Source organism: Mustela putorius, unplaced genomic scaffold (genome assembly GCF_011764305.1).
Source record: "Mustela putorius furo isolate JIRA1106 unplaced genomic scaffold, ASM1176430v1.1 tig00003923_pilon_pilon_pilon, whole genome shotgun sequence".
NCBI lineage: Eukaryota > Metazoa > Chordata > Mammalia > Carnivora > Mustelidae > Mustela > Mustela putorius.
In genome coordinates, this window is record NW_025422068.1 from 12,157,600 (window position 1) to 12,160,678 (window position 3,079).

The following is a 3,079-nucleotide window of genomic DNA, read 5'->3' on the forward strand; positions in this document are numbered from 1 at the left end:
AAATATGTGTTCTGCTACAGTTAGATGGCATGTTCTATAGATGTATATTAGGTTCAATTGTTTCCAGTAATGTTTAAGTCTTCTATTTCCTTGTTGATATACTTTCTAGTTTTCTATCCATTACTAAAAGTGGAATATGAGAGTGTTCAACTATTACTGTTGAATTGTCATTTCTCTCTTTATTTTGTCAGTTTTTGCTTCATGAATTTTAAGGCTTAAGTCTGCTCATAATAGCTATATCTTCCTGGAGGATTGAACCTTTTATCATTATAATAGTCTCCATGTATCTCTAGCCATATATATGGCTATATATATTATATATATAATATATATTATATATATATATAATTTTAAGTATCTTCTGTCTGATATTAAAATAGCTCCAGCTTATGGTTGCTACATAATATATATATATATATATTTTCTGTCCTTTTACTTTCAACTTATATATTTGAATTTGGTGTGTTGCTCCCTTAGATAACATATACTTGGGTGTGTTTTTATTATTCTACTATGATAATCTCTGCCTTTTTGGGGGCTTGTTTATTGAACGTTACTCTTGATATAGTTGGTGTGTGAGTGGAGGAAGGGAGACTTTGACCTCCTAGCTGCATCTGCCTGATATTTAGTCCTGGTAACATGCAAATATGGGGAATGAGAAATGCTGGCAATCTGCCCATCCCAGAAAGATATCATAGTCCTCCACTGGGAGGTGGAGGGCAATAGAAACCCTGTGTTCTGGTCATACCCAACTTGAATGGAGTTTCTATCTTGTTGAACTTGGGGTTGGGGAAGCCAGTAGGTTGTAGTTCAAATGCAGAAGACACTTGTAATTCTTATGGTTTTAGTAGATTAGTATATTTAGTCCATTTTTAGTAACTTTTCATAAATAAATATTTTGTCTCTTGCTGCATACCCTTAGCACAGTTGCAGATTTTTTTTACATGGTTGTTTTTATTTTTTATTTTTTAATTTTTTACTAATGTATAATGTATTATTTGCTTCAGGGTTACAGGTCTGTAAGTCATTAGTCTTACACAATTCACAGCACTCACCATAGCACATACCCTCCCCAGTGTCCATAAACCAGCCACACTATCCCTCCTCCCACGTCCAGCAAACCTCAGTTTGTTTCCCGAGATTAAGAGTCTCTTATAGTTTGTCTCCTTCCCTGGTCCCATCTTGTTTCATTTTCTCCCCTCCCTTCCCCCCACGACCCCTCTCCCTTCTCAAATTCCTTCTCAAATTCCTCATAGCAGAGAGATCATATGATAATTTTCTTTCTCTGATTGACTTATTTCACTTAGCGTAATACCCTCTAGTTCCATCCACATCATTGCAAATGGCAAGATTTTGGTTTTTTTTAATGGCCACATAGTATTCCATTGTATATGTATACCACATCTTATTTATCCATTCATCTTTTGAAGGACATCTAGGTTCTTTCCATAGTTTGGCTATTGTGGACATTGCTTTATAAACATTCAGGTGCACATGTCCCTTCAGATCACTACATTTGTATCTTTAGGGTAAATACCCAGTAGTGTAATTGCTGGATTGTAGGGTAGATCCATTTTCAATTTTTTGAGGAACCTCCATACTGTTTTCCAGAATGGCTGCACAAGCTTTCATTCTCACCAACAGTGTATAACAGTTCCCCTTTCTCCACATCCTCACCGACATCTGTTGTTTCTTGTCTTGTTAATTTTACCCATTCTGACTGGTGTGAAGTGCTATCTCACTGTGATTTTGATTTGTATTTCCCTGATGCTAGGTGATGTGGAGCACTTTTTTCATGTCTATGAAAAAGCATCTATGTATGTTGGGCATTTGACTATCTTCTTTGCAGGAATGTCTGTTCATGTCTTCTGCCCATTTTTGATTGGATTATTCATTCTTTGGGTGTGGAGTTGGTAAGTTATTTATAGATTTTGGATACTAACCCTTTATCTGATACATAATTTGCCAATATCTTTGCCCATTCTGTCAGTTGTCTTTTGGTTTTGTTGACTGCTCCCTTTGCTGTACAAAACCTTTTGATCTTGATGAAGTCCCAGTAGTTCATTTTTGCCCTTGCTTCCCTTGCCTTTGACAATGTTTCTAGGAAGAATTTGCTGCAGCTGAGGTCACAGACGTTGCTGCCTCTGTTTTCTTCAAGGATTTTGACGAATTTCTGTCTCACATTGAGGTCTTTCATCCATTTTGGATCTATTTTTGTGTGTAAAGTAATGAAGTAGTCCAGTTTCATTCTTCTGCAGGTGGCTGTCCAATTTTCCCAACACCATTTGTTGAAAAGACTGTCTTTTTATCACTGGAATTCTTTCCTGCTTTGTTGAATATTGGTTGACCATAGATCTGAGGATCCATTTCTGGGCTCTCTACTCTGTTTCATTGATCTAAGTTTCTGTTTTTGTGACAGTACCATACTGTCTTGGTGATTACAGCTTTGTAATAGAGCCCGAAGTCTGGAATTGTGGGGCTGCCAACTTTGGTATTCATTTTCTAAAAGATTTTATTTATTTATTTATTTGAGAGAGAGAATGAGAAGAGACAGCATGGGAGGGGAGAGGGGAGCGGTCACAGGGAGAAGCAGACCCCCTGCTGAGCAGGGACCCTGATATGGGACTAGATTCTGGGACTCTAGGATCATGATATGAGCCTAATGCAGTTGCTTAACCAACTGAGCCACCCAGGCTCTTTGGTATTCTTTCTCAACATTCCTCTGCCTATTTGGAATATTTCATGGTTCCATATAAATTTTAAGATTATTTTGAAAAAAAAATATATATATTAGCTGATGGTATTTTGATAAGGATTGCTTTAGGTAGCATAGACATTTTCACAATATTTTTTCTTCCATGATCATGGAACATTTTCCATTTCTTTGTGTCTTCTTCAATTTATTTCATGAGTGCTTTATAGTTTTCTAGAACAGATTCTTTGCCTCTTTGGTTAGGTCTCAGTAAAGTGTCAGGACATAAAATCAATGCACAGAAATCAGTTGCATTTCTATACACCAACAGCAAGATAGAAGAAAGAGAAATTAAGGAGTTGATCCTATTTACAGTTGCACCCCAAA